The following is a 12888-nucleotide window of genomic DNA, read 5'->3' as shown; positions in this document are numbered from 1 at the left end:
AGTCATATTGAATAAATTTTACCACTAGCATGTCACGAAAAAGCAGTCTCAGAATCAGCGGGATCCGTTATAGCCTCATAAAGTGACAGTGGTCAGAATTGTAAAAATTGGACTGGTCATTAAGCTGCAAATTAGCTCTGTCACTAAGGGCTTAATATCTATATGGATAACCCCCAGGAGTAAATGTTTTTTATCCTTAGCACCTGCGCATTACCAGTCTAAGGCTACTTTCACACATCAGGTTTTCGGCGTCAGGCGCGATCCGGCGTCGTGCCGTAACGCCGGATCCGGCAAATGTTTAGTAAAACCTGATGTGCCGGATCCGGTTTTCTGCCGGATCCATCTTTTTCTTGACAGACAAAACCGGATCCGTCTCATCCGGTTCATCCGTTTTTCTATCCGTTTTTCGACGGATTACGCCGGATCCGGTTTTTAAAATTGACCCTTGTGGCCTTCCGAACGGGATTGGCTACTGGAAAACTATATATAGCATGTTCCTACAGCCCTTCTTTGACAGGTTGTAGAGGAGAAAGTGCAGGTTGGAGAGAAGAGCAAGTTACTGGCGAAGATGGATGTTGTCATTGGAAATATTTTGAAGAATTTGGCGGATTTTATAGCGGAGGCAAATCGTTTGAGGGTGATTGTTCTGGAGAAGGAGAGAGCGAGACAGCAGCGCATCAGGCATCGTAGACGACGTTTGTGGATCCACCCCATCACAGCCAAGAGAATGACGCGTGGGGTCTATTCTACACTCTGCATGGACCTTCGACGAAACCCGGATAAATTTTTTGGATATGTTAGGATGAAAATGGAGAATTTTGATTACTTGGTGGAGCGCATTGCACACCGCATAAGAAAAGTGGACACCTATTGCCGCTTCTCTGTTTCACCCGCAGAGCGTCTGATGGTGACTTTAAGGTAAGCCACATTTATTGGATGTGATCGCATCAGAGCACACTTTCACTGCAATCTTGTTGGTGGTAATTTGTATCTCCAAGTGTTATAGGTCAGTTTTGGTATGTAATGCTGTGATTTAAAACTAATTTATTGTTTGTTAATTCCCCACAGATTTCTTGCAACTGGAGAATCCCTTTCGTCACTGCATTTCCAGTACAGACTCGGGATTTCCACCATATCTGGAATTGTGAAGTACACATGCCGTGCACTGTGGGACTCCTTAGCTGAAGAGTTTTTACCAGAGCCCACAACAGAGAGGTGGATTGAAATTGCTGACAAGTTTCAACAGATATGTCAGTTTCCAAACTGCTTGGGCGCTGTGGACGGGAAACATATCCGCATTGTAAAGCCAGCTGGATCGGGATCGGAATATTTCAATTACAAGAAATATTTTTCAATTGTCCTCATGGCCATCGCTGACGCGGAATACAAATTTATTGCGGTTGATATTGGGGCCTATGGCCGCTCCAATGACTCTCAAGTTTTCAAACTGTCTGCCATGGGGCGTAAACTGTATGGAAACACCTTCCAGTTCCCACCACCTAGACCGCTGCCGCAAACATCTGGTCCACCTATGCCATTTGTCTGTGTAGGGGATGAAGCCTTCCAGCTGTCAGAACACCTTTTGAAACCGTACTCTAGCAGAGGATTGACAAGACCAAAATGCATTTTTAATTACCGCCTCACAAGAGCAAGAAGAATGGTTGAATGTACCTTTGGTATTCTGACAGCCAAATGGCGGGTCCTATTGACTGCGATCAACCTCAAGACAGAAACTGTGGACGAGGTGATCAAAGCGTGCGTGGTACTCCACAATTTTGTTATCTGCAAGGAACCCATTTCCATTGAGGACACCTCTGAAGAAACCACCTTGCAAGATTACCATGACATTACCACTAGAAGTTCTGTGACGGTTTCAGTAATGAGGGACAATTTTGCACTATACTTTATGTCACCTCAAGGCAGAGTACACTGGCAGGATGACAGAGTGTGAAAGATTTGTGCCCTAACCAAACTTGTGTACCTTCTGTACCAACAGTATATACCTTTGCCAACCAAAGTTGGCTATCTTGTCATGGTCTCTATTTTTAGCTTTAGGCCACAGGTGTGTACCTGGTTGTGTTTTATGCAAAGTATTTCACCTTTTAACAAAAGTTGTGTACATTGTTAGGAAATCACCAACAATAAACACAACTTTTTAGGTGAAATACTTTGCTTCAAACACAACCAGGAACACAACTGTGGCAAAAAGCTAAAATTTACCCACAGTTATATACCTAGTTTTGAATACCATTTCACCTTTTAAATAACCTGTATTTAACCTTTTTCGCCGCAGAAAGAAATGACAGACAACCAGTGTAAAATAATTTAACTTTTATTGAAAAATGTTTTTTTTAGTAAACTTTTTTAAAATGTTAATAAACATGTTTAATAAAAATTTGAAACTAAAACTGAAACCATAAAACTGGTCATTTTTATTTAAATACACACATTATAATTCTGTGTAGTGTGTGGTGGAAATACTGCTGTAGGGGCTGCGGGACACTTCGACACTGGGAGTGTGGAGAGAGGACTGGGATCGTGGTGGGGAAGGAACAGTTAGAGGTGAAGGTGTGGAAAAAACTACAGAATGGGTGGACATGTGGGAAGCAGAAGAGGTGGTGGGTGGTGGAGTGGAGGGTTGGGCAGGGACTGTAGGAGCAGATGATGTTGATGGCAAGTTGTATGGGGAAGGAGTTTGGTACGGGGCAGGTTGCTGGAAGTGGGGAGATGTCTGGTACGGGGCAGGTTGCTGGAAGTGGGGAGATGTCTGGTACGGGGCAGGTTGCTGGAAGTGGGGAGATGTCTGGTACGGGGCAGGTTGCTGGAAGTGGGGAGATGTCTGGTACTGGGGAGGTTGCTGGTACTGGGGAGTTTGCAGGTACTGTGGAGGTTGCTGGTACTGGGGAGGTTGCTGGTGCTGGGGAGGTGGATGGTGCTGGGGAGGTGGATGGTGCTGGGGAGGTGGATGGTGCTGGGGAGGTGGATGGTATGTAATAGGAGGGGGAGGATGGAAAGTGGCTGGAGGTGGATGGTATGTAATAGGAGGGGGAGGATGGAAAGTGGCTGGAGGGGGTGTAGATGTAATAGGAGGGGGAGGATGGAAAGTGGCTGGAGGGGGTGTAGATGTAATAGGAGGGGGAGGATGGAAAGTGGCTGGAGGGGGTGTAGATGTAATAGGAGGGGGAGGATGGAAAGTGGCTGGAGGGGGTGCAGGTGGAGGAACTACTGTGGTGGGAGGAGGAGGTTGGGAGGTAACTTGCTGGAGAGCAGCGTGGCATGAATGAATTTCATGCATCTGCTGGGCAGGAGAGAGCGTTTCCATGCGCTCCACAACAGACCTGAAAAAGGTGTGGTTTGGCGAAGATCTTGCTTCTGAATGCATGGTTTGCAGAAGTGTCTTCACCTCCAGAATGCTGGAGTTGATCTGCTGATAGCCTGCGGAGATTTGCTCTGACAAGACTTTTAGACAGTTCTGGAAAGATGCATTCAGATGCAAGAACTCTGGCGCATAAGTCTTTTCCTGACCCCTCTGCCGCTGCCGCCCAGTACCCGCAGGTGTACTAGAGGTGGCAGGGGCAGAAGGGTGGGGTAAAGGGAAAGCGATCTCCTCACCAGCAGCTTCATGTAATGTAGGCGGCCACGATGCTCCTGTGCTGGTGGATGGGACAGATGGGTCGAATGTGTTGGAAGGCTGGGAAGGTGCAGATGTACCGGGGCGGTCGAAGTGTCCCTCGGTGCCGGTCTCCTCAGGGATCGCCTCAGAAGGGTCCAATCGTGCCGGCTCCCGAGTGCTGCTCACCGTGCTGTGGAATAAAGAGAAAAAAAAACAATTAAAATACTGACATGGTATGGCCCTGGCTGAAAAAAAAATTTACATCTAACATTTTTTTTCACATGTGGTGTGTAATATTTACCTTCTGGTGACCATTGTTTCCCGGAGGAACGACAGGGCTTCTGCGTACTTGTACTTGCTCCTGCGTCCTCCAGATCCACTCGGGGCCCGCATCTCTTTATTGAACTCCTTCTTGAAACGATCTCTCACAGACCGCCACCGATTCACAATTCTGTTCCCTGAAACGAGAAAGGAGTGGTTAGTATACAACATCAGTGTTTCCCAAACTCCAGTCCTCATGGTCCCCAGGGGTCATGTTTTCAGGATTTCTATAGTAAATAGAAATCCTGAACACATGATCCGTGGGGACCACGAGGACTGGAGTTCGGGAAAACTGGTTTAAATCAAGCAACCGGTACTGTATATACTTACGCTCTGTAATCTGGGCCCGAACATCGAGGTCCTCCCAGCGTCCCACAAGGAGCGAACAGATTTCCTCCCAGAGTCGTCGGGTAACGATCAGGTCAGCGTGGCGGCGGTCAGCCATATTCCAGAGCGGCTCCCTTTCTCTGACGAGATCGATGAGGCGGTCCACATCAATCCCTTCATCCTCAACGTCAGAGTCGGGAGCACGCTGTGAAGGCTGTTAAAGAAAAAGACAAAAATAACATAATTAGCCTCCACAAAAGAAATGAAATAAAAAGTGCAAAAAAAAAAGCAAAAATATTTATACTTACATGCTGGTGACCGCCGCGTTGCTGTCGCCGACGACCCTGGGAGGCACTGCGAGGACCTCTTGGCCAAGCACCAGATTGGGAAGACTAGAGAAGAAAACAAAAAAAGTTATGTCTTTGGATGTAGGCATTTGTTTGCTGTGTGTGGTCTGCAGAACATTGTTTTCTATGTGTTGTGTGTAGTGTGATGTTGTGTTACTGCGTTTGATGCAAAAAACTTACCAATTGTGAGCCCACTCCAGGTGTCTGTCCACCCCTTCCTTCTTCTTCTGGGAGCTCCTCTTCATCTTGTGATTCCTGTTTTGAAATAAAAGGCCATGAATAGACATATATTACAGAGAAGATGGATTTTGGAAATAAAAACTTACCGTCAAACGCTGACGATGCGAGGGAGGGCTCCCAGAAGATGATGTGCTGTCTTCCTGGTGGCCACACTCCATGCCTGTGGGTGGTGTTCCAGCTGCTGCCATTGCTTCTGCTGCTGCTGCTGCATCTATTGGGCGGCTGTTGAATAAAGAGAAACAAAGGGCCAATGAATATCTTGATATTCAATAGCCCTAGTTTGGAGGAATGGGTGATTTGATAATTACCGTCTCTCATCTGCTGCTGGACTCCCCTCCCGTTGTTCAGCATGCTGCTCCAATTGGGGTGGTGCTGATGGTGCTGCTGCAGATGTCTCCTGCCTTCTCCTGCGCCTGGTTGCTTTCTTGGGTGGCATGTTGGGTGTGGCTGTGGGTCCCACTGTCTTGCTTTTATATATGTCTTGTGGGCAGAGCTACTGAGCATGCTCAGACCAAAAAACCGGATCCGGCCGCCGGATCAGGCTTTCGCCGGATCCGGCACATTGCGGCGCTCATAGGCTTTAATTGTGTGAAAAAGCCGGACTCGCCGGATCCGGCGTGTCTGGCTTTTTCGCCGGAGACAAAAAACGTTACAGTAGACGTTTTTTCCAGACGCCGGATCGCGACACATTGCCGGATCCGGCGCAAACCGGATGAAACGCATGGCCATCCGGCGCGATCCGGCGCAAATGCATGTCAATGGGGGGGAAACCGGATCCGGCATTGCATTTCGCCGGATCCGGTTTCTGTCAAAAGCGCCGGATCGCGCCTGAAGGCGAAAACCTGATGTGTGAAAGAGGCCTAAGATATCTACTCATTGATAATGGGGAAAAATACCTTCTGAGTCCCTGAGCTTTGTCTCTTCTATGGGGTATTGGAGTGCCTCCTTCTAATTTTTGGCTTCCTTTTCACTTAGTACATGTGCTTTACCAGTCTGGGAGACCCACTCCTTAGTAATGGGAAAAAATCCTCTGTGAAGTGCCTTGTTGTGGGCTGTCAGGTGGTCGTCACTTAGGGAGTTCTCACACTGCATACAGGATTTCACAGCCGGGACAGGAGACTTTGTACAGTCTTCCATGTCAGGTTGAATTGATGCAAAACACTCCATTATATTCCCCAGCAGGGTTGATGAAATAATAGCTTTTGATACTGAAACATTAAAGTAATTGCTTTTTTCAGGACTAATTCAAATAGTTATAATTCTCTAATAATACCGCTCTTATCTCCAATTCGTGTAGGGTGAGCTATTGCAGTAGGGGTAGCATATTACAGGTGTTTAGTCAGGGATTATTGCCTCATATACCTGGTCCCATACATGTCTTCCACGGTCTATAACTTGATTGCTTTTTCCATACACTCATTGACAGATTCATATTTTTTACAGTGATCTGTACTCAGAAATTTATCAAAGCAAGCAAAATTAATTGATTAATTGATACGTGTCCATTCATATTTTCTCTGTAGCATCTGTATGTAAGAGGAATTACCACTTCTGAACTCTCCAGTGCTTTGTTTCCATCTATTTCTCTGTGGTTCTTGAAATATGATTTGTCGTCATTGTCCTTCTGGAAGACCCATGAATTGCTATGATACAAAATCCAGTTTTCTGCTACTGGGCACAACATTGCGACCAAAAATACTTTGGGAATCTTCACATTTCATCATGCTATGCACACATTCAAGGCACTCAGTGCCAAAGGCAGCAAAGCAACCACAAAATATTTTTGAGCTTCCTCTATATTTGATTATAACTACTTTGTTCTTTTATTTGTGAACCTCTTTCCATTTACAGTGAACATTAGAATGATGTGCTTTATCAAAAAGCTCTGTATTGGTCTCCTCTCTCCACAAGATGACTGCTGACTATATAAAAATGTGAGAGTTGCCTCCTGGCTGTAATGATTTGAGTGGTGAAACCACTGTGCCATGATCTGTCGAGTGCCTGGAGGGGTACCTGACAATATGGCAATTAGTGGAGAAACGAGGAAGGCGGAACCAAGTGCTACTCCAGGACTGACCTCAGGTAGATGACAGCTGAATTCCAAGTGACCCGAGGCAGGAATGGCCAGGTATGGTAGACTTGGCAAGCATAGGTGGGCATGGCTGATAGACAGGAAGGCAGTTATGGCTGACAGGCAGGTGTACATGGCTGATGGGTGGGCATGTGGATGCAGCTGATTGGTAGACAGGTGGGCATGGCTGACAGGCAGGCTGGCGGGCATGACTGATAAACAGGCAGGTATACAGGAATATGAGCACTGACACCTGACAACTAACAAGAGTGTTAAGAAACAAACTTACAATGTTGCACAGGCACCTCCCACCTGTTGGAGGTGCCTTAAATAATAAGTGTTCCCCAGCTATTTGCTGGGGATACTTTAGAACTGCAAGCGCTGTCCTTTTAAAATGCCGCACCCTAAGCACAGTGCCCAGGGATCTGTGAGCTGTGAGCAGGCTCCGGGCAGCCATGGGAGAATGAGGACATGACCATGGCGATGAGTATGTTGGCATCTCTGCTGGGAGAGGGAGGCAGGGTGCATAGACACCGAAGCCTTAGCAGGAAGGCAGAAGAAGTAGAGGGAGGTGCAAGGCCGTGGCAGTGATAGTGTCAGCATGTCTGCTGGGGATGGGAGTGCAAAGGCACTGGCATGACAGTACCCCTCCTTTTATGCTCCATCTTTTTCAAGCCCATAACATATCTAGGAGGAGAGGGGTATGGATGTTCTCCCTGGGCTCACAGGACCTCTTCTCAGGATCATTTCCAATCCACAAGAATAAAGGTGGTTTCCTCTTACCCTCTTGGTAGCCAGAATGTGCTCTACCTCAAAAACATCCTCCGTGCTGACCAGAGCAGGAGTAGTAGCAGGATCTTTAAAATATTGACTGAGGACAACAGGTTTGAGGAGAGGCACATGAAAAGAATTAGGAATCCAGAAGTTTGAGCTTGTAGGCCACATGATTAGTCTGTCTCAGAACCTCAAATGGACCGATGAAGGGATGACCCAGTTTATAGGAGGGTATCTTGAGATGGACATACTTAAATGACACTCAGACTACGAGTCTTTTCATCCATTCCAAGGACCTCAATAATGTGGACTTGGTGTTTTCTCAGGTCCTAGAAAAACCCTTGAGGGATTCAGCAGCTGAAGTATCGGAGTAATGGAAACGGGATATTGTAATATTGACTGTATATTGGAAAAAATGGTGATTTAGCAGAAGATTAATTCACGTGATTGTTGTATGAGAATTCGGCCATTGGCAGCAGTTCGAACCAGTCACTGTGGTGGGCATTGATGAAGTACTGCAGGATGTTGGTCATGATAATAAGAGATATTAAGGAGTTTACAGATGGCCCTCCAGAAGCAGGATGTGAACTGGGATGCCTCTATCAGATGATATGGGGTGGATGACCATGAAGGCGGAAAATATGCATAATTAACTTCTCTGAAAGCACTGGAGCAGATAAGAGTCTGGAGAGTGGAATGAAAAGAACCATCTTGGAAAAACAGTCCACAACAACCCAGGTAATGGTACAACTGGCCAATAGTGGTTGATAAGTGGTGAAATCCATTGCAATATGCTGCCAGGGAGCAGATGGTAGTGGCAAAGGAAGTAGACGACTTGAGGGAAGCTGCTTAGGGTATTTGTTCTGGGTACAAGAAGGACAGGCATAGATAAAATCTGCAGTATCCAGGTGTAGGGTAGGCCTCCAATGATGTTGGGTAATTAGGAGAGACGTTTTCCTCTGATTGGCATGCCCAGCCACCTTAGACGAATGACCCTACAGAAGAATCCACGTTCTATTGGGTTTGGTCACATGAGTTTTACCAAGAGGGAACTGGGGCAAATCCAACAGATCATCCGTAATAATTTTGGAGGGCTCAATGATGTGTTGGGGCTCCTCCTCCTAGTCGGAAGAAAGGAAAGATCTAGAGAGGGCATTCCCCTTGATGTTCTTAACTGCCAGTGTGAAGTTGAAGAGAGCAAAAAACAGATCACCTGGCTTAAGTCGCTGTGTGGATTGCAGATATGTTAGATTCTTGTGGTCAGTGTGTATAACAAACTGATGCATAGCTCTCTCTAGTAAGAAGTGACGCTCCTCTAAAGCCAGTTTAATTGCTATCAGTTCTCATTCTCCAATAGAGTAATTGCATTCAGCAGCAGAGATGATCTTGGAAAAGAAGTTGCATGGTCACCTGCGGCTCTTCCAAGAGAAAGACTTCTGGGTAAGAATGGCTCCTGCTGCAGAAACCGGACAGGATCTGAGGGGAAATCCTTTTTCAAAGACATGAAGGCGTTCCCTGCCTTTGGAGACCATACCTTTGGATTGGCTCCCTTGTGTGTCAGGGCTGGAGTAGGAGCTGTCTGGGAGTAGAAATGAGGGATAGATTGGCGATAGTAGTTCGCAAATCCAAGGAACCGCTGGATAGCTTTCAGACAGTCAGGCAGAGGCCGCTTCAAAACGGAGAACAATTTTCAGGATCCATTTTCAGGCCGTACTTGGGAGATTATGCATCCTAGAAATTGGAGAAAAGTATGCTCAAAAACGCACTTTTCAAATTTTGCATGCAGACAGCTCTTCCTAAGTCTCTGCAGAGCCTGGCGAACATTTCTTCTTTGTGAAGGCAGATCAGGGGAGAACACCAAGTACACTACTACACATGTGTAGAAAAGGTCCTGGAAAAGTCATTCACTATTTCTTGTAAGACTACTGGTGTGTTGCAAAGTCCAATTGGCATGACAGGATACTCATAATTGCCATCACAAGTATTAATGGCTGTTTTCCATTGATCTCCCTGGCAAGTTCAGATCAGATTGTATTCTCCCTGATGGTAGAGTTTGGTGAAGACTCTGGAACCCTTTAAGCGATTGAGCAGCTCAGAATTGAGAGACAGAGGGTATTTTTCAGACAAAAAGATGCACTTTTTTCCTCCAAAATTTTGGAGGACAGTGGGGCGTGCGTCTTTTAGTCCAGATGTACCTTATATACAGTTGTGGCCAAAAGTATTGACACCCCTGCAATTTTGTCAGATAATACTCAGTTTCTTCCTGAAAATGATTGCAATCACAAATTCTTTGGTATTATCTTCATTTAATTTGTCTTAAATGAAAAAACACAAAAGAGAATGAAGCAAAAAGCAAAACATTGATCATTTCACACAAAACTCCAAAAATGGGCCAGACAAAAGTATTGGCACCCTCAGCCTAAAACTTGGTTGCACAACCTTTAGCCAAAATAACTGCGACCAACCGCTTCCAGTAACCATCAATGAGTTTCTTACAATGCTCTGCTGGAATTTTAGACCATTCTTCTTTGGCAAACTGCTCCAGGTCCCTGATATTAGAAGGGTGCCTTCTCCAAACTGCCATTTTTAGATCTCTCCGCAGGTGTTCTATGGGATTCAGGTCTCGACTCATTGCTGGCCACCTTAGAAGTCTCCAGTGCTTTCTCTCAAACCATTTTCTAGTGCTTTTTGAAGTGTGTTTTGGGTCATGGTCCTGCTGGAAGACCCATGACCTCTGAGGGAGACCCAGCTTTCTCACACTGGGCCCTACATTATGCTGCAAAATTTGTTGGTAGTCTTCAGACTTCATAATGCCATGCACACGGTCAAGCAGTCCAGTGCCAGAGGCAGCAAAGCAACCCCAAAACATCAGGGAACCTCCGCCATGTTAGACTGTAGGGACCGTGTTTTTTTCTTTGAATGCCTCTTTTTTTTCTCCTGTAAGCTCTATGTTGATGCCTTTGCTGAAAAAGCTGTACTTTTGTCTCATCTGACCAGAGAACATTCTTCCAAAATGTTTTAGGCTTTTTCAGGTAAGTTTTGGCAAACTCCAGCCTGGCTTTTTTATGTCTCGGGGGTAAGAAGTGGAGTCTTCCTGGGTCTTTTACCATACAGTCCCTTTTCATTCAGATGCTGACGTATAGTACGGGTTGACACTGTTGCACCCTCGGACTGCAGGGCAGCTTGAACTTGTTTGGATATTAGTCGAGGTTCATTATCCAACATCCGCACAATCTTGCGTTGAAATCTCTGGTTAATTTTTCTTTTCCATCCACATCTAGGGAGGTTAGCCACAGTGCCATGGGCTTTAAACTTCTTGATGACACTGCGCACAGTAGACACAGGAACATTCAGATCTTTGGAGATGGACTTGTAGCCTTGAGATTGCTCATGCTTCCTCACAATTTGGTTTCTCAAGTCCTCAGACAGTTCTTTGGTCTTCTTTCTTTTCTCCATGCTCAATGTGGTACACACAAGGACACAGGACAGAGGTTGAGTCAACTTTAATCCATGTCAACTGGCTGCAAGTGTGATTTAGTTATTGCCAACACCTGTTAGGTGCCACAGGTAAGTTACAGGTGCTGTTAATTACACAAATTAGAGAAGCATCACATGATTTTTCGAACAGTGCCAATACTTTTGTCCACCCTCTTTTTTATGTTTGGTGTGGAATTATATCCAATTTGGCTTTAGGACAATTCTTTTTCTGTTTTTTAATTTAAGACAAATTAAATGAAGATAATAATAACAAAGAATTTGTGTTTGCAATAATTTTCAGGAAGAAACTGAGTATTAGCTGACAAAATTGCAGGGGTGTCAATACTTTTGGCCACAACTGTATATTAGGCCCCTGTGGCTGTGCCAGCTGTTAAAAAAAAAAAATATTCACTGCTACCCATGCCCTTAGTTCCACTCACCTCTCTGCATTGAAGCCGGCACCAAGAGGTAGGAGGGACTATGGACAGGGGAGCAGTGGATATTCATTTTGTTTAATAGTGGGTACAGTGTTAGCCGGCTCCTGCAGCTGCCTGGCGATCACGTGTGCCCACTATTAAAGAGAATGAATATTCACTGCTCTCCACGCCCATGGGAGTGGAGAGCAGTGAATATTCATTCTCTTTAACAGCAAGAACACCAGATGGACCAGCAGATGCTGTAACACTGTGTCTGCTATTAAAGAAAATGAATTTTCACTGCACTCCACACCCATAGTAGCGGGCATGGAGTGCAGTGAGTATGCCGGCAGCTGACCTTAGCGTGTGAGGGTGCATGACAGTGATGTCATGTGCTGCTTACATGCTGCAGACAGCTGCCAGCATCAGAACAGGACGCCGCTGTGAAGGAGTAGAGGGAAGGTGCGTAGAATTGTTTATTTTTATGTGTGCATCGTGATGGGGACCATGTATATCAAGATGGGGATAATGGCTATGTATACCAGGATATGGTGGATAGGGGCCATGTATACCAGGATGGTGTATACCTGCAAGGAGATGTGTATCAAATAACTGTCCTCTGTAAAGCCTGGTACACACTTGCATTTGGCTGGTCTGCGTAGAGCTGCAAACTTCTTCGCTTAAGCTCCGCCTACGCTCTGCCTACTTCCGCATGTGTTCTGCATCGTCCTGCGTACCTATCTTTAACATTGGGTACACACTGATATGCATTGTATGCGGATGCGTCCGCATGCGTCATTTTGATGTGCCCACCAAACGCAACATGTTGCATTTTTGTGTGCTTGATGGGCACGTCAAAACGATGCATGTGGATGCATCCGCATATAATGCATGTCCCTGCGTACCCAAAGTTAAAGATAGGTATGCAGGATGACGCAGGATGCATGTGGAAGTAGGCGGAGTGTAGGCGGAGCTTAGGGGAAGAAGTACGCAGTCCTATGCAGACCAGCCAAACACAAGTGTGAACCCAGCCTAAGAAAACGTAATAGATACAATTTAAATTTTTACAAACTTCTTCCTACCCAGTGTTAAGGCAGTAGCTTGAGTTGTGCGAGGGTTAGAGTTAACCTATGTGTATGGGCGAGTCTTGTGGCTAGAGATATAGGGTAAATAAAGAAAAAAAAATAAAGCATATATGACATTGTATACATTTTTACTTTGAAAAAGATTTCAGCAAAAAGCTGAAACAAATATTTGGCCAAAGAGAAAGTTATAAAGGGTTCATTATTGGACTCGGGGAGT

Source organism: Dendrobates tinctorius, unplaced genomic scaffold (assembly GCF_039654945.1).
Source record: "Dendrobates tinctorius isolate UK_male_01 unplaced genomic scaffold, ASM3965494v1 ptg000022l, whole genome shotgun sequence".
NCBI classification, from domain to species: Eukaryota; Metazoa; Chordata; class Amphibia; order Anura; family Dendrobatidae; genus Dendrobates; species Dendrobates tinctorius.
The sequence above is the reverse complement of the archived record's forward strand: the minus strand, read 5'-3'. Positions refer to the sequence as shown.